This window comes from Marmota monax, unplaced genomic scaffold (genome assembly GCF_021218885.2).
Source record: "Marmota monax isolate L192 unplaced genomic scaffold, Marmota_monax_Labrador192_F-V1.1 WCK01_AAM20220418_F8-fsc00018, whole genome shotgun sequence".
Classification (NCBI taxonomy): Eukaryota; Metazoa; Chordata; class Mammalia; order Rodentia; family Sciuridae; genus Marmota; species Marmota monax.
The window spans coordinates 915,034-935,044 of NW_026692201.1; positions in this window are offsets into that span (position 1 = coordinate 915,034).

The following is a 20,011-nucleotide window of genomic DNA, read 5'->3' on the forward strand; positions in this document are numbered from 1 at the left end:
CTGGAATGCATGCATCACAATCATAATTAAAACAGGCATGACTTCTAGAAACCAGAATGTGCTTAAATTGTAGTTCTTAGAACCAGAGGGAGAAATTTCAGGATGTTAATATCTCTCCAAAGTGTCTCTCCTGCTACATGGAACTCAGAGTGCACAACATTATCATATACAGCATGAGAAACAGAAAAATGTTAAGATTAAGTCTTGGGCATCCTGTAAGTTTTAAATAAATTCTTACATGAGTCAGAAATCAAATATGTCTGTAGATATGAAGCAAAGATTTTGACACATGAAAGGTAGTCATTTAGATCTAAGTTCACCAGTTCACTTGATTAATTCACAAGTCCACCCTTTCATTTTAGACACACATCAAACTGACTTGAAGAGTGACAGTTGCTGCTATCATTTAATAAATATTCTAAACTGCTAAATGCATACAAGGCACATTCCTGTGATCTTTCCTTAATTCATCTGAAAATCAGCAATGCTACAATACTGTGGAAGGGCTGTGTGGTTTTTTGTTTATTTGGTTTGTTTTGTTCTTTTTTTGTTTGTTGGTTGGTTTGGTTTGGTTTGGTTTGGTTCTTGAGTGGCACTGCCTCTGGGCTATATGCTTTGTAGTGGAATGGCCCTTGGGACAGCTGCTGAAAACAACAGATTCAAGCACCACAGGCAATTCCATTGGTTCACTGGTGTTCTAATGATCGAGAGCAGAGGCTATCTAGCTTGAATTCCACCTTTGTTGCTGACCAGCTATGACTTGGGCAACTTTTTTGAAAGCCTTTCTTTTATCTGTAAAATGGCAGTAATGATAGTACCTGCTTGATAGAGCTATGAGAAATAATCGTTGGTATCTAACACAAAGTGAACAGTCAATAAATGTAAGTCACATAAATACTGAATTGTGTCATCCAGATTTACTTCCATGCCTTATACATCACAGGTATATTTGGCTTAGTAGAAAGCTAAGATGAAAAACTGAGAATTTATAAAATACAACAAGTGACCAACTATTATACACATATAGAGATTTATCTCCCCCGCCACCCCATTTTGCAGGAAGCACAGCTCTCCTTGTGGGAGGGAAGAAGACCACTCCTACTGTTCCAACCTGCTATCACTCTTTCCATTACTCAAATAAAATAAAAGGATCCCAAATAGTGTGGGGCACATTCTCTGAATATGGGAGTCACTCTCATTCAGGGACAAAGAGGAGAAAACTGGAAATTCCATTTGATACGTTTAAAAAAAAAAGTGAAAATAGCTTGGAAGAATCTAACTTGCTTTCCTGACATTACCCTTAACTTTCTAAGATATGCTCTCTTGTTATTTAGAAAATTAAAAATTGCCATGGGCTGAGGTTGTAGCTCAGCAGTAGAGAGCTTACCTAGCACATGCAAGGCGCTGGGTTCGATCCTCAGCACCACATAAAAATAAAAAAGTATTGTGTCAACTAAAAATATTTTTAAAAAATTGCCATTATACTTATTTGAACTCTTACTCTGAACTAGGTCATTTGCTAAATCAGTTCCAAGAGTTCTATTTAAAATATTGGCAAGTAAAATTACTGACCGAACATGGGTTGCTGCCTTGAAAGACAAGGGTATAAAAATTTGAACATGTATGTAGAAATTCAAAAACCTCATAATTATGATCATTATCACTTCAATAAAGGCAGAACTTATTAAAATAAGTATCAATAATAAATAATGACAAGGCCCCCTCCTCCTGCACTGGCAAGGTAGAGGGAACTGTGACCATGCACAGAGCAGACCCAGCTGCCTGCTGAGGGGCACAGCCACCCCCCACCACCCGCGCCTGCCAGGTGACCACCGACAGAAAAGGCCCAGTGGCCCACGGTGGGACAGAGCTTCCAATCACTCCTGCAAAGTAGGCGGGCCTGCGACCCACCGGCAGAAGAGGAGCAGCGGCCTGCTGAGAGGCAGAGCCGCCCCCTCCCTCTGCACCGGCAAGGTAGAGGGAACTGTGACCACGCACAGAGCAGGCCCAGCGGCCTGCTGAGGGGCAGAGCCACCCCCCACCCCCCGCGCCTGCCAGGTAGGGGAACTGTGACCACCGACAGAAAAGGCCCAGTGGCCCGCGGCGGGACAGAGCTTCCAATCACTCCTGCAAGGTAGGCGGGCCTGCGACCCACCGGCAGAAGAGGAGCAGCGGCCTGCTGAGAGGCAGAGCCGCCCCCTCCCCCTGCACCGGCAAGGTAGAGGGAACTGTGACCACGCACAGAGCAGGCCCAGCGGCCTGCTGAGGGGAAGAGCCGCCCCCCACCCCCCGCGCCTGCCAGGTAGGTGGAACTGTGACCACCGACAGAAAAGGCCCAGTGGCCCGCGGTGGGACAGAACTTCCAATCACTCCTGCAAGGTAGGCGGGCCTGCGACCCACCGGCAGAAGAGGAGCAGCGGCCTGCTGAGAGGCAGAGCCGCCCCCTCCCCCCCGCGCCTGCAAGGTAGACGGAACTGTGACCACCATCAGAACAGGCCAGACCTGCAACCGAGAGACAGAACAGGCCCAGTGGCCTGAGGAAGGGTAGAGCCGCCCCCCCCCCCGCGCCTGCAAGGTAGGCGGACCTGCGACCCACTGGCAGTACAGCCCCAGAGGCCTGCAGAGGGGCAGTGCCGCTGCCTGCGCCTGCAAAGTAGACAGAACTGCGACCACCGACAGAACAAGCCTAGCGGCCCACAGAGGGACAGAGCCGCCGCCCGCGCCTGCGAGGGAGACTTTGCAACTAAACAAGACCAATATAAATATATAGGGGGAAAATTCAATAGCACAACAGTTTCACCAAGTAGAAAGGAACGCGAACAGTATGAAGAGACAAGGAAAGAAAGGACCACAAGCATTGCAGGTCAACTCAACGTTAGAAGAGGTAATAGCTGCAGCAGATGGAATGTCAGATAAAGAATTCAGGATATACATGCTTCAGATGATCTGGAGTCTCAAGGAAGACATCAGACAGCAAAATCAGACAATGAAAGATCACTTCAACAATGAATTACATAAACAAATCCAAGAAGCAAAAGATCAACTATACAGGGAAATAGAGGTTATAAAAAACAAACAAACAGAAATCCTAGAAATGCAGGAAGCAATAAGCCAACTTAAAAACTCAATTGAGAATACTACCAGCAGAGTAGAACACTTAGAAGACAGAACATCAGACAATGAAGATAAAGTATTTCAACTTGAAAAGAACATAGACAGCTCAGCAAGACTGTTAAGAAACCATGAGCAGAACATCCCAGAAATATGGGATAACATCAAGAGACCAAATTTAAGAGTCATTGGGATACAGGAAGGGACAGAGTTTCAAACCAAAGGAATGAGCAATCTATTCAATGAAATAATACGAGAAAACTTCCCAGACTTGAAGAATGAGACAGAACCCCAAATCCTAGAAGCCTACAGGACGCCGAATGTGCAAAATCATAAGAGACCCACACCTAGACACATTATAATGAAGATGCCCAACATACAGAATAAGGAGAGAATTTTAAAAGCTACAAGAGAAAGGAAGCAGATCACATTTAGGGGTAAGCCAATCAGGATAACAGCTGATCTTTCAACACAGACTCTGAAAGCTAGAAGATCCTGGAATAACATATTTCAAACACTGAAAGAAAATGGGTTCCAACCAAGAATTGTGTTTCCAGCGAAATTAAGCTTCAGGATGGAAGATGAAATTAAAACCTTCCACGATAAACAAAAGTTAAAAGAATTTGCAGCTAGAAAACCATCTCTTCAAAACATCCTTGGCAAAACATTACAGGAAGAGGAAATGGAAAATAACAATGAAAACCAACAGTGGGAGGTAGGACACTAAAGGGGGGAAAATAATCAAAGAGGAAAACAAACCATGTTTAGTAACATAAATAAACAAATATGGCTGGAAGAACAACCCATATCTCAATAATAACCCTAAATGTTAATGGCTTAAACTCACCAATCAAGAGACACAGGCTAGTAGAATGGATCACAAAACAAGACCCAACAATATGCTGCCTACAGGACACGCATTTGATAGGAAAAGACATACATAGGCTGAAGGTGAAAGGTTGGGAAAAATCATATCACTCATATGGACTTCGGAAACAAGCAGGAGTATCCATACTCATATCAAATAAAATAGATTTCAAGCCAAAGTTAATCAAAAGGGATAAAGAGGGACACTACATACTGCTCAAGGGAACCATACACCAACAAGACATAACAATCATAAATATATATGCCCCAAACAATGGTGCAGCTATGTTCATCAAACAAACTCTTCTCAAGTTCAAGAGTCTAATAGACCACCATACAATAATCATGGGAGACTTCAACACACCTCTATCACCACTGGACAGATCTTCCAAACAAAAGTTGAATAAGGAAACTATAGAACTCAATAACACAATTAATAACCTAGACTTAATTGACATATATAGAATATACCACCCAACATCAAGCAGTTACACTTTTTTCTCAGCAGCACATGGATCCTTCTCAAAAATAGATCATATATTATGTCACAGGGCAACTCTTAGACAATATAAAGGAGTAGAGACAATACCATGCATCCTATCTGATCATAATGGAATGGAACTGAAAATCAACGATAAAAGAAGGAAGGGAAAAGAATACATCACTTGGAGAATGAACAATAGGTTACTGAATGATCAATGGGTTATAGAAGACATCAAGGAAGAAATTAAAAAATTCTTAGAGATTAATGAAAACACAGACACAACATATCGGAATCTATGGGACACATTGAAAGCAGTTCTAAGAGGAAAATTCATTGCTTGGAGTTCATTCCTTAAAAAAAGAAATAACCAACAAATAAATGATCTCATACTTCATCTCAAAATCCTAGAAAAAGAAGAGCAAAACAACAGCAAAAGAAGTAGAAGGCAAGAAATAATGAAAATCAGAGCTGAAATTAATGAAATCGAAACAAAAGAAACAATTGAAAAAATTGACAAAACTAAAAGTTGGTTCTTTGAAAAAATAAACAAAATCGACAGACCCTTAGCCATGCTAGCGAAGAGAAGAAGAGAGAGAACTCAAATTACTAACATACGGGATGAAAGAGGCAATATCACAACAGACACTTCAGAAATACAGAAGATAATCAAAAATTATTTTGAATCCTTATACTCCAATAAATTAGAAGATAGTGAAGGCATAGATAAATTTCTTAAGTCATATGATCTGCCCAGATTGAGTCAGGAGGATATAGACAACCTAAACAGACCAATATCAATTGAGGAAATAGAAGAAACCATCAAAAGACTACCAACTAAGAAAAGCCCAGGACCGGATGGGTATACAGCAGAGTTTTACAAAACCTTTAAAGAGGAACTAATACCAATACTTTTCAAGCTACTTCGGGAAATAGAAAAAGAGGGAGAACTTCCAAATTCATTCTACGAGGCCAACATCACCCTGATACCTAAACCAGACAAAGACACTTCAAAGAAAGAAAACTACAGACCAATATCTCTAATGAACCTAGATGCAAAAATCCTCAATAAAATTCTGGCCACTCGGATACAAAAACTTATCAAAAAAATTGTGCACCATGATCAAGTAGGATTCATCCCTGGGATGCAAGGCTGGTTCAATATAGGGAAATCAATAAATGTTATTCACCACATCAATAGACTTAAAAATAAGAATCATATGATCATCTCGATAGATGCGGAAAAAGCATTCGACAAAGTACAGCATCCCTTTATGTTCAAAACTCTAGAAAAACTAGGGATAACAGGAACATACCTCAATATTGTAAAAGCAATCTATGCTAAGCCTCAGGCTAGCATCATTCTGAATGGAGAAAAATTGAAGGCATTCCCTCTAAAATCTGGAACAAGACAGGGATGCCCTCTCTCACCACTTCTGTTCAACATAGTTCTCGAAACACTGGCCAGAGCAATTAGACAGATGAAAGAAATTAAAGGCATCAAAATAGGAAAAGAAGAACTTAAATTATCACTATTTGCAGATGACATGATTCTATACCTAGCAGACCCAAAAGGGTCTACAAAGAAACTATTAGAGCTAATAAATGAATTCAGCAAAGTGGCAGGATATAAAATCAACACGCATAAATCAAAGGCATTCCTGTATATCAGCGACAAATCCTCTGAAATGGAAATGAGGACAACCCACTCCATTCACAATATCTTCAAAAAAAATAAAATACTTGGGAATCAACCTAACAAAAGAGGTGAAAGACTTATACAATGAAAACTACAGAACCCTAAAGAGAGAAATAGAAGAAGATCTTAGAAGATGGAAAAATATACCCTGTTCATGGATAGGCAGAACTAACATCATCAAAATGGCGATATTACCAAAAGTTCTCTATAGGTTTAATGCAATGCCAATCAAAATACCAACGGCATTTCTTGTAGAAATAGAGAAAGCAATCATGAAATTCATATGGAAAAACAAAAGACCCAGAATAGCAAAAACAATGCTAAGCAGGAAGTGTGAATCAGGCGGTATAGCGATACCAGACTTCAAACTATACTACAGAGCAATAGTAACAAAAACAGCATGGTACTGGTACCAAAACAGGCGGGTGGACCAATGGTACAGAATAGAGGACACAGAAACCAATCCACAAAACTACAACTACCTTATATTTGATAAAGGGGCTAAAAGCATGCAATGGAGGAAGGATAGCATCTTCAACAAATGGTGCTGGGAAAACTGGAAATCCATATGCAACAAAATGAAACTGAATCCCTTTCTCTCGCCATGCACAAAAGTGAATTCAAAATGGATCAAGGAGCTTGATATCAAATCAGAGACACGCCGTCTGATAGAAGAAAAAGTTGGCTACGATCTACATACTGTGGGGTCGGGCTCCAAATTCCTCAATAGGACACCCATAGCACAAAAGTTAATAACTAGAATCAACAAATGGGACTTACTCAAACTAAAAAGTTTTTTCTCAGCAAAAGATACAATAAGAGAGGTAAATAGAGAGCCTACATCCTGGGAACAAATCTTTACTCCTCACACTTCAGATAGAGCCCTAATATCCAGAGTATACAAAGAACTCAAAAAATTAGACAATAAGAGAACAAACAACCCAATCAACAAATGGGCCAAGGACCTGAACAGACACTTCTCAGAGGAGGACATACAATCAATCAACAAGTACATGAAAAAATGCTCACCATCTCTAGCTGTCAGAGAAATGCAAATCAAAACCACCCTAAGATACCATCTCACTCCAGTTAGATTGGCAGCCATTATGAAGTCAAACAACAACAAGTGCTGGCGAGGATGTGGGGAAAAGGGTACACTTGTACATTGCTGGTGGGACTGCAAATTGGTGCAGCCAATTTGGAAAGCAGTATGGAGATTTCTTGGAAAGCTGGGAATGGAGCCACCATTTGACCCAGCTATTCCCCTTCTCGGTCTATTCCCTAAAGACCTAAAAAGAGCATGCTACAGGGACACTGCTACATCGATGTTCATAGCAGCACAGTTCACAATAGCTAGACTGTGGAACCAACCTAGATGCCCTTCAATGGATGAATGGATAAAAAAAATGTGGCATTTATACACAATGGAGTATTACTCTGCATTAAAAAATGACAAAATCATAGAATTTACAGGGAAATGGATGGCATTAGAGCAGATTATGCTAAGTGAAGCTAGCCAATCCCTAAAAAACAAATGCCAAATGTCTTCTTTGATATAAGGAGAGTAACTAAGAACAGAGTAGGGTCGAAGAGCATGAGAAGAAGATTAACATTAAACAGGGATGAGAGGTGGGAGGGAAAGGGAGAGAGAAGGGAAAATTCATGGAAATGGAAGGAGACCCTCAGAGTTATACAAAAGTACATACAAGAGGAAGTGAGGGGAAGGGGAAAAATAATATAAGGGGGACAAACGAATGTCAGTAGAGGGAGCAGAGAGAGAAGAGGGGAGGGGAGGGGAGGGGAGGGGGGATAGTAGAGGATAGGAAAGGCAGCAGAACACAACAGACACTAGTATGGCAATATGTAAATCAATGGATGTGTAACTGATGTGATTCTGCAATCTGTATATGGGGTAAAAATGGGAGCTCATAACCCACTTGAATCAAAGTGTGAAATATGATATATCAAGAACTATGTAATGTTTTGAACAACCAACAATAAAAAATTTTAAAAAAATAAAAATAAAAATAAATAATGACAATACAATACAAAAAGTAAGTTTATAAGTTGATCTTCCCCATGGATAATAGCTAAATTTTGATTCATAGCTCTTTCATTCATGGTTCTCAATCCCTTTAATAATGCTATATTCTCATCTTCCACAAAAATATTCAAAGTAAAAATAACACAAATGAAAAAAATGAATAATTCCAGAGATTTCATTGGCATAATTTATGAATGTTCATAATTTCATATGAACTGAAATCATAAAGTCAATCTATTCATTGTCACTGAATATTTTGAGAGTTCACACCATCTTAGACAGCATTAATCATTCATTCAAATGAAATGTAGTTATTCTGTCAACAAGTTCTTATTGAATGTAGACCCAGTGCCTCCCTTGATAAAGACAGTGTGAAAATCTTCTGCTTTGAAGTACTGTCCCATGTAGTTTTTCATAATTCTGATCTACATGAAAAACAGAAGAGGGTTACGAATAGGTTTGAGGAAGCTTATAAGTTTTAAATAAATTCTAAATATCAACTAAATCAACAAGACAACATATTTATCACATCACTCAATCAAAATGTTATATGTGTGTCAAACTCCTCACATTCTTATTTAATTTCTAGGCTGACCCTCTCGGAAAACACATTTTGGTGGCTACCCTGACAGAAAGCCTTTTCTGGATCTGTGCTTATGTTATCTAAACACACTATCTGATTCCTTCCCTGGATGGACTCTTGAAATGTGCATAAATTTGAGTACTTAGTACTATATGATAAAAGAATTTTTAAAAATCCTTAAATCTCAGTGGCTACGCCTAACACACACCTCTTTCTTACTCAGGTCATGGACTAATGTAGAAATGCTCCTTCTCCATTCTGTGGCTTTGCCATCTGGGACATGTGGCTTTCACAGTTATCTTGACAAGAGAAAAGAGGGCATAGAGAAGTCTTACCCATTTTGGACTGGAAGGCACACATCATTTTTGTTCACATTCCTTTGACAAGAATTTATCTTTTCTACTTTAACCATAGGGGAGATGAGGTAAGCATTGTCTTCACCACAGAATTATTTATATGCATATATAATTCTACTTAGAAAATAATTTTTAAAAAAGAGTATCTGCCCTTGGGATTGACACACTGTCTTCTCTAACCTCAAAGTGGTAGCCTGTCTCATTCATTCATTTGGTCAATCTTTCATTCAGAGTGCTTACCAGACCCACAGCACCATGGAAGGATTGGAGCTGTTTCCACCAGGTTGCAAACCTCGCGATAGAAATGACAGATGTTGGGGGGATCCAACATTGCGGCGAGTGGGGAGGCAGCGCTTTCAGTACCTCCTCAATAACGGGGTCAGAGAGAAGCATTGATACGCTTAGATTCGACCTGCTGAGAAACTCCTAGCAAAATTCCACTAAAGAGAGACCGGCCGGGAATTGGTAGGATTTTTGGAGGTGACAGTTTTCCCCAGACGAGTGAATCTCCGCCACGCAGCGCAGAGGTCCAGACCCGCCAGCCACTGCCCGCGCGACTCGGCGACTGTCGGCTGCCTGCACGCGGCCCCCGCATCTGGGCGGATAGCCTCCGAGGCGCAGCGCAGCAGGAGCGGTGCAGGGACTCTAGGAAGAGGTCTCTCGCCAAGCCTTCATGAAATAGCGAACCGGGAGCTGAAACCAACCAGAGACAGACCAGTCCCACCCCTCCCTTCGGACACTCCGGCAAGGAGCCTGGGGCCCGCCATAGCAGAGAGGTGACATCACCGGAGTTCCGCCGACGGAATTCCTTCCCAGCAGAATCCACGTTAGCAGGTGTGTGACTCCCACCCCCTCCAGATACAAGCAGCCAGGAAACCTCGGGATTTTCTCCGGGGGCGTGTCTGTAGGGAAGCAGAGGGGATTCCCAATCCCCACCTCCCCTTAACACCAGCGGCAACACCCAAGATCTTAGCCGCCAGTTTCTGGGGGCGTGCCCACCACAGGGGTCCGGAAAAATTAAACTGTTGGTTCCCAGATCACCCCACCACAGGACTGGGGCTTAGATGAATGACAGAGACGGTGTTCATTGTTCGGGATATAGGACACGCGGTGGGGCTGCAAGTGTAATCAGATCCTTGGGGAACCGCCTCCGGTGAACAGGACCTGGCTGGCTGGCTGGCAGGAGGAACAGGGGGAGGGGCCGGATAAGTGAAAGGGCTCTGGACTAACAGGATTGAGAGACTCCCAGGAGCCGCCTTACAGGGATTTCTGTCAGCACATAGAGGGCACAAGCTCGGCTCGGAGGGCACAGCTCCACCTACTAGAAGAGAAGAAAATGGGATTCAGCCATAGAACAGGTAATTTCAGGCTGCTATTCGCCTGCGGCTAGCAGACAAATTACTCAGGCTCATTGCTAAATAACCCATGGAAACTGCTTCTTGGAGCCTGCTCTTATCAGAGCATACACCGAGCATGGAGAGGCCGAGCTCCAGCTCCTGGAACTGCGCTGGCCCAGGGCTGAGGAGCCCGCGGAGACTGCTTCTTGGTCCGGGTCCTGCTGAGTACTGTGGAGGTGGATGCCAACCGAGCCTTCGTGGGCAGTGGCAGCAAGACTGAGACGGGGCCTGTGGGGGCTGGTCGGGACTCACCCGTTGCTTTGGTCGCCCGGCGGAGGGAACGAGATGCCGCTGTTCGCAGGGGATGCCAGCATGGCAGAGATATGATGTCATCGGAGAGCGGCCGAGGAGAGAACTTCATCGGTGCCAGCGGCGACGGAAACAGTTGGTCTCCTGGTAGGGAGGGTGAGTCACAGATACCTGAGTCTCTCTCGCTTTGTCGTCGAGCCAGAGGGGAGGAGCGGGGCCGCCGCCAGTGCGCGCAAGGTAAGCAGACCTGCGACCAACCTGCAGATCAGGCCCAGCGGTCTGCGGGCGTGGTAGGAGGGGCAGGGCAGAGCCGCCGCCCGCGCCTGCAAGGTAAGCAGACCTGCGACAGACCGGCGGATCAGGCCCAGCGGCCTGCCAGCGTGGAACACACTTCACCCCAACTGGAGTAGGGGCAGAGCAGAGCCTTCGCCCGCACCCAGATCAGGCCCAGCGGCCCGCCTGTGTGGTGGTCACGTGACCCCAATTGGAGTGGGGGCGGAGTGGAACTGCCACCCGTGCCCGCAAGGTGGGCAGACCGGCGACCAACCTGCAGATCAGGCCCAGTGGTCCGCAGGCGTGGTAGGAGGGGCAGGGCAGAGCCTTCGCCCGCGCCTGCAAGGTAGGCAGACCTGCGACAGAACGGCGGATCAGGCCCAGGGGTCCGCGGGCGTGGTAGACACCTCACACCAATTGGAAGAGGGGCAGAGCAGAGCCCCCACCCGCACCTGCAAGGGAGACTTTTCAACTATACAAGAGCAATATAAATATATAGGGGGGGAAAATTTCAAAAACACAACAGTTTCACCAAGAAGAAAGACACGCAAGCAGTATGAAAAGACAAGGAAAGAAAGGACCACAAGCAATGCAGGTCAACTCAACTTTAGAAGAGGTAACAGCTGCAGCAGATGGAATGTCAGATAAAGAATTCAGGATATACATGCTTCAGATGATCTGGAGTCTCAAGGAAGACATCAGACAGCAAAATCAGACAATGAAAGATCACTTCAACAATGAATTACACAAACAAATCCAGGAAGCAAAGGATCAACTATACAGGGAGATAGAGGTTATAAAAAACAAACAAACAGAAATCCTAGAAATGCAGGAAGCAATAAACCAACTTAAAAACTCAATTGAGAATACTACCAGCAGAGTAGAACACTTAGAAGATAGAACATCAGACAATGAAGACAAAGTATTTCAACTGGAAAAGAACATAGACAGCTCAGCAAGACTGTTAAGAAACCATGAGCAGAACATCCAAGAAATATGGGATAACATTAAGAGACCAAACTTAAGAGTCATTGGGATACAGGAAGGTATAGAACTCCATACCAAAGGAATGAGCAATTTATTCAATGAAATAATACGAGAAAACTTCCCAGACTTGAAGAATGAGACAGAATCCCAAATCCTAGAAGCCTACAGGACACCGAATGTGCAAAATTACAAGAGATCCACACCTAGACACATTATAATGAAGATGCCCAACATACAGAATAAGGAGAGAATTTTAAAAGCTACAAGAGAAAGGAAGCAGATTACATTTAGGGGTAAGCCAATCAGGATAACAGCTGATCTTTCAACACAGACTCTGAAAGCTAGAAGATCCTGGAATAACATATTTCAAACACTGAAAGAAAATGGGTTCCAACCAAGAATTGTGTTTCCAGCGAAATTAAGCTTCAGGATGGAAGATGAAATTAAAACCTTCCACGACAAACAAAAGTTAAAAGAATATGCAGCTAGAAAACCATCTCTTCAAAACATCCTCGGCAAAACATTACAGGAAGAGGAAATGGAAAATAACAATGAAAACCAACAGTGGGAGGTAGGACACTAAAGGGGGGGGGAATAATCAAAGAGGAAAACAAACCATATTTAGTAACATAAATAAACAAATATGGCTGGAACAACAACCCATATCTCAATAATAACCCTAAATATTAATGGCTTAAACTCACCAAATAAGAGACACAGGTTAGTAGAATGGATCACAAAACAAGACCCAACAATATGCTGCCTACAGGACACGCATTTGATAGGAAAAGACATACATAGGCTGAAGGTGAAAGGTTGGGAAAAATCATATCACTCATATGGACTTCGGAAACAAGCAGGAGTGTCCATACTCATATCAAATAAAATAGATTTCAAGCCAAAGTTAATCAAAAGTGATAAAGAGGGACATTACATACTGCTTAAGGGAACCATACACCAACAAGACATAACAATCATAAATATATATGCCCCAAACAATGGTGCAGCTATGTTCATCAAACAAACTCTTCTCAAGTTCAAGAGTCTAATAGACCACCATACAATAATCATGGGAGACTTCAACACACCTCTCTCGCCACTGGACAGATCTTCCAAACAAAAGTTGAATAAGGAAACTATAGAACTCAATAACACAATTAATAACCTAGACTTAATTGACATATATAGAATATACCACCCAACATCAAGCAGTTACACTTTTTTCTCAGCAGCACATGGATCCTTCTCAAAAATAGATCATATATTATGTCACAGGGCAACTCTTAGACAATATAAAGGAGTAGAGATAATACCATGCATCCTATCTGATCATAATGGAATGGAACTGAAAATCAACGATAAAAGAAGGAAGGAAAAAGCATACATCACTTGGAGAATGAACAATAGGTTACTGAATGATCAATGGGTTATAGAAGACATCAAGGAGGAAATTAAAAAATTCTTAGAGATTAATGAAAACACAGACACAACATATCGGAATCTATGGGACACATTGAAAGCAGTTCTAAGAGAAAAATTCATTGCTTGGAGTTCATTCCTTAAAAAAAGAAAAAACCAACAAATAAATGATCTCATACTTCATCTCAAAATCCTAGAAAAAGAAGAGCAAAACAACAGCAAAAGAAGTAGAAGGCAAGAAATAATTAAAATCAGAGCTGAAATTAATGAAATCGAAACAAAAGAAACAATTGAAAAAATTGACAAAACTAAAAGTTGGTTCTTTGAAAAAATAAACAAAATCGACAGACCCTTAGCTATGCTAGCGAAGAGAAGAAGAGAGAGAACTCAAAATACTAGCATATGGGATGAAAAAGGCAATATCACAACAGACACTTCAGAAATACAGAAGATAATCAAAAATTATTTTGAATCCTTATACTCCAATAAATTAGAAGATAGTGAAGGCATAGATAAATTTCTTAAGTCATATGATCTGCCCAGATTGAGTCAGGAGGATATAGACAACCTCAACAGACCAATATCAATTGAGAAAATAGAAGAAACCATCAAAAGACTACCAACTAAGAAAAGCCCAGGACCGGATGGGTATACAGCAGAGTTTTACAAAACCTTTAAAGAGGAACTAATACCAATACTTTTCAAGCTACTTCAGGAAATAGAAAAAGAGGGAGAACTTCCAAATTCATTCTATGAGGCCAACATCACCCTGATACCTAAACCAGACAAAGACACTTCAAAGAAAGAAGTGCAAAAATCCTCAATAAAATTCTGGCGAATCAGATACAAAATCTTATCAAAAAAATTGTGCACCATGATCAAGTAGGATTCATCCCTGGGATGCAAGGCTGGTTCAATATACGGAAATCAATAAATGTTATTCACCACATCAATAGACTTAAAAATAAGAACCATATGATCATCTCGATAGATGCGGAAAAAGCATTCGACAAAGTACAGCATCCCTTTATGTTCAAAACTCTAGAAAAACTAGGGATAACAGGAACATACCTCAATATTGTAAAAGCAATCTATGCTAAGCCTCAGGCTAGCATCATTCTGAATGGAGAAAAACTGAAGGCATTCCCTCTAAAATCTGGAACAAGACAGGGATGCCCTCTCTCTCCACTTCTCTTCAACATAGTTCTCGAAACACTGGCCAGAGCAATTAGACAGACGAAAGAAATTAAAGGCATCAAAATAGGAAAAGAAGAACTTAAATTATCACTATTTGCAGATGACATGATTCTATACCTAGCAGACCCAAAATGGTCTACAAAGAAACTATTAGAGCTAATAAATGAATTCAGCAAAGTGGCAGGATATAAAATCAACACGCTAAATCAAAGGCATTCCTGTATATCAGCGACAAATCCTCTGAAATGGAAATGAGGACAACCACTCCATTCACAATATCTTCAAAAAAATAAAATACTTGGGAATCAACCTAACAAAAGAGGTAAAAGACTTATACAATGAAAACTACAGAACCCTAAAGAGAGAAATAGAAGAAGATCTTAGAAGATGGAAAAATATACCCTGTTCATGGATAGGCAGAACTAACATCATCAAAATGGCGATATTACCAAAAGTTCTCTATAGGTTTAATGCAATGCCAATCAAAATCCCAACGGCATTTTTTATAGAAATAGAGAAAGCAATCATGAAATTCATATGGAAAAACAAAAGACCCAGAATAGCAAAAACAATGCTAAGCAGGAAGTGTGAATCAGGCGGTATAGCGATACCAGACTTCAAACTATACTACAGAGCAATAGTAACAAAAACAGCATGATACTGGTACCAAAACAGGCAGGTGGATCAATGGTACAGAATAGAGGACACAGAAACCAATCCACAAAACTACAACTATCTTATATTTGATAAAGGGGCTAAAAGCATGCAATGGAGGAAGGATAGCATCTTCAACAAATGGTGCTGGGAAAACTGGAAATCCATATGCAACAAAATGAAACTGAATCCCTTTCTCTCGCCATGCACAAAAGTGAATTCAAAATGGATCAAGGAGCTTGATATCAAATCAGAGACACGCCGTCTGATAGAAGAAAAAGTTGGCTACGATCTACATTCGGTGGGGTCGGGCTCCAAATTCCTCAATAGGACACCCATAGCACAAAAGTTAATAACTAGAATCAACAAATGGGACTTACTCAAACTAAAAAGTTTTTTCTCAGCAAAAGAAACAATAAGAGAGGTAAATAGGGAGCCTACATCCTGGGAACAAATCTTTACTCCTCACACTTCAGATAGAGCCCTAATATCCAGAGTATACGAAGAACTCCAAAAATTAGACAATAAGATAACAAACAACCCAATCAACAAATGGGCCAAGGACCTGAACAGACACTTCTCAGAGGAGGACATACAATCAATCAACAAGTACATGAAAAAATGCTCACCATCTCTAGCTGTCAGAGAAATGCAAATCAAAACCACCCTAAGATACCATCTCACTCCAGTTAGATTGGCAGCCATTATGAAGTCAAACAACAACAAGTGCTGGTGAGGATGTGGGGAAAAGGGTACACTTGTACATTGCTGGTGGGACTGCAAATTGGTGCAGCCAATTTGGAACGCAGTATGGAGATTTCTTGGAAAGCTGGGAATGGAGCCACCATTTGACCCAGCTATTCCCCTTCTTGATCTATTCCCTAAAGACCTAAAAAGAGCATGCTACAGGGACACTGCTACATCGATGTTCATAGCAGCACAATTCACAATAGCAAGACTGTGGAACCAACCCAGATGCCCTTCAATAGACGAATGGATTAAAAAAATGTGGCATTTATACACAATGGAGTATTACTCTGCATTAAAAAATGACAAAATCATAGAATTTACAGGGAAATGGATGGCATTAGAGCAGATTATGCTAGGTGAAGCTAGCCAATCCTTAAAAAACAAATGCCAAATGTCTTCTTTGATCTAAGGAGAGTAACTAAGAACAGAGTAGGGACGAAGAGCATGAGAAGAAGATTAACATTAAACAGAGATGAGAGGTGGGAGGGAAAGGGAGAGAAAAGGGAAATTGCATGGAAATGGAAGGAGACCCTCAGGGTTATACAAAAGAACATACAAGAGGAAATGAGGGGAAAGGGAAAAATAATACAAGGGGGAGAAATGAAGGACAGTAGAGGGGGTAAAGAGAGAAGAGGGGAGGGGAGGGGAGGGGAGGGGAGGGGGGATAGTAGAGGATAGGAAAGGTAGCAGAACACAACAGACACTAGTATGGCAATATGTAAATCAATGGATGTGTATTAGATGTGATTCTGTAATCTGTATATGGGCTAAAAATGGGAGTTCATAACCCACTTGAAGCAAAGTGTGAAATATGATATATCAAGAACTATGTAATGTTTTGAACACCCAACAATAAAAAAAAATTTAAAAAAAAAAATGCTGGCTGTGAACTAAAAAAAAAAAAAGAAAAGAAATGACAGATGTTTCAGCATGTGCCTCATTTGCCTATTCTCATTCTCAAAAAAACATGTAGATTACTGAAGCTCATCTCTTTGATGATTCAGTATGATTTCATAGACCAGGGAGTTTATTTTTTCATTATTTTAAACCATTAGAGTTAACTTAGTACTTACTATAAGAACCAGGGTAAATAACTCTTTTCTGCTAGTTCACAACAAACCATCAGAAATGGTAGCATTCAAACCTAGTGCATTTCTAGACAATAAAGACATGTTACAGTCTGGTGTTTTTTGTTGTTGTTGTTGTTTTTTGTTTTTTGTTTTTTTAAGGCTGCAGAATAATTCACAAAATGTACTCGAAGTCAAACCTCCTTGCATGTTTTTTATATTGCATTCCCTGTTTTGGTTGTGAACAGAACACACATTTCTCTTAGCTTCACTGTTTTAAATTTCATTGTCAACAGCCTGTAGCCCCTTCAACCTCATTGTCACTCAGACCATGCCTGTGTATCCCAGCCATACTGGGAGTGGGAAGGGAGGGAACTGGATCTAGTAGTAAAAGAACATTTCAGAGAACGTTCGAGATATACACACCCCATTGCTTCTCCTTCTCTTCAGGTCAGTGCTGTTGCCAAGGACAGATGAAGCACTTGTACTGCAGGATTTGCTGGAGTAGGAAATCCAAATCTCCATGGAATTATGCTGCTCAAGTGTATTTGATTTTACGTAGACAAATGGGAAAGGGGATCTCTCTTAAGGCCTCTTCTCCATCATAACCATCTTAGGGGAAAAAAAGATAATCTGGCCTCATGATTCATTCCTCCTCACTACCTAAATTTACCTTCTCCACCTATACTCCCAAACTCTGTTCTCTGAATTACCAGTTAGAGGTAGTTTGTAGTTAGTCTATTCATTTATCCACTTGAACGAATTTTTATTGTAAACCCAAAAGGGGACATGTTGAAGAGATTGAAGGCCAGTTCTGAAACCAGCAGATTGTCTTTATATCCCAATTCTGACACTTAATAACTGAGTGATTCAGGGCAAGTTGGCTCATCTTTCTGGGTCTCAAAAACTTCTATGTAAAATATAACAGTTTCTGCTTTTGAACCAGCACTTCACTCTTCCTAGAATGCTCCTGCTCCAGGAATCTCATGGCTGAGTTACCTCCTTCAAGACTTTGATCAACTTTCATTTCAAAATTCAGGTGTTCAGCCTGACACCTGATTTAAACTTTCAATCACCTTCTAGCTCTATCCCCAACTCCTTGATCCTTCTTACCCTGAATTTTTCCTTTTCCATATAGCATTTATGACATTTGAACATGAGCATAGTCACTTATTATTTTCAGCTTATTGTTTATTACCTCCTGCTAGATTGTATGTGCAAAGGCAGAGATTTTTTATTATGTATCTTAAGTGTCTAGAACCATTCCTGGCACATAGCTGATGTTCTATTAGCAAATTTTAATGCGAGAATGATCCATCATCTTGAGAAGGGATGCATCAAAAGATGGGTCTATCTGCAGAAACATGAACTTTGGGTCATTTGAATAATAAAAGACTCACCAAAAGGGAGAAGATTTTTTAAAAAATTAGTATTCACAGTGTATATACCTCCTGAATAATCATGTGGATAAGATAGATAGATAGATAGATAGATAGATGATAGATAGATATGAAATATCTGGACAGATAGATAGGAAATATCTGCTTAAAAGTTTAACTTGCTAAAAAAAAAAGTCATGTAAGTATCAAAGCCCAGGGTCTAAATCTGGGTCTTCAGACTTTGTATTTTTTTTCTACCATGTGATGCTAACAGTATGACAGAAAAAAAAAATCCTTTGGGATATGGCCATCTTCATTTTTTGACTGCTAAAAGCATGTTTCTTTCCCACTTTCAATGAATATATTAGATTTGATGAAATATTCAAAAGTATCATAACTAACCTAGAAAGAACTTAAAATTGGATCTTATAAAACTCCCAATATGTTAGCTCAGTTAGGTATAGACTAGAAAAGTTTCCTTCTTTTCCATACTTTCCTCTACAATTTGTGTTGAAGGCAGGAAATCAATAATGTTGAAAACACTTGGCTTTGGGAAGCTGGATTGAATGCAATTGTAAGTCTTTGCTTCCTTAGCTGCACATTACTTTGTGCAAAAGCTCAACATAGTGACAATTTTAGCCTCTTCTCTTACTCCTCCTCAAAGCTGACAATCTGGAGAGGATTTGTATGTGAACATTTTTGATAGTCAAGCAAAGATAGGATAAGTAATTGATGTCTATTGTTTCCTCTGGAGAATTGGAGATAATCTTCTAGCACTTGAGAAGCTCTGGTATCTGTTCTTCCTGAGTCCCTTAGCAACAACACAATAATATGTAGTATCCAAAATCCACGAATAAATAAATGTGTCATAATTATAACCAAGAGGAGAGGAAGCAATGTGCTCTTATTTCTTATTTCATAATTCTCTGAGTCCATTTGGGCTGCTATAATGAAATACCATACACTGGCTTATTTGCAATAAAAATTTATTTCTTTTGATTCTGAAGGCTGGGAAGCAAAAAATGAAGGTGCTGAGAGATTTGGTGTCCTGTGAGGGCCAACAAGTAATAATGGAGACAGGTCAGGCTCAAAAATATCCTATGTGCATCTCTGATTCAGAGATGGTTTCTTTTCACTGTGTCCTTATATAACAGACAGGGCAAACTAGTTCCCTCAGGTCTCTTTCATAAGGACACTAATCCTATTCATTTAATAATAGCCTCAAAGCACAAAAGTAATGAGGCTGGCCATTTTATTCTAGTTATTGTTATAGTTTTGCTATTTTATTATTATCTATTATTACTAATCTTTTACTATGCCTAATTTATAAATTAAACTTTAGGCAATCACAGCCTCTGGGACAGGAGTCCCATGTGCTTCTCCTTTGCTAGCAAAGCAATAAACCTTCGTTTTCCTTTTTCTCAAAACTCAGTATTATATTGGGATCAGGGAAAAGGATTGAGATTTTTGCAACAAATTTGTTACCCCAGGTGGGTCC